Here is a 430-nt window from a genome sequence, read left to right as displayed (position 1 = left end):
CTAACCCTAACCCTAACCCTAACCCTAACCCTAACCCTAACCTAACCCTAACCCTAACCCTAACCCTAACCCTAACCCTAACCCTAACCCTAACCCTAACCCTAACCCTAACCCTAACCCTAACCCTAACCCTAACCCTAACCCTAACCCTAACCCTAACCCTAACCCTAACCCTAACCCTAACCCTAACCCTAACCCTAACCCTAACCCTAACCCTAACCCTAACCCTAACCCTAACCCTAACCCTAACCCTAACCCTAACCCTAACCCTAACCCTAACCCTAACCCTAACCCTAACCCTAACCCTAACCCTAACCCTAACCCTAACCCTAACCCTAACCCTAACCCTAACCCTAACCCTAACCCTAACCCTAACCCTAACCCTAACCCTAACCCTAACCCTAACCCTAACCTAACCCTAACCCTAACC

The sequence above is a fragment of the Equus caballus genome, chromosome 19 (genome assembly GCF_041296265.1).
Source record: "Equus caballus isolate H_3958 breed thoroughbred chromosome 19, TB-T2T, whole genome shotgun sequence".
NCBI classification, from domain to species: Eukaryota; Metazoa; Chordata; class Mammalia; order Perissodactyla; family Equidae; genus Equus; species Equus caballus.
Note: the sequence above shows the minus strand (reverse complement) of the source record.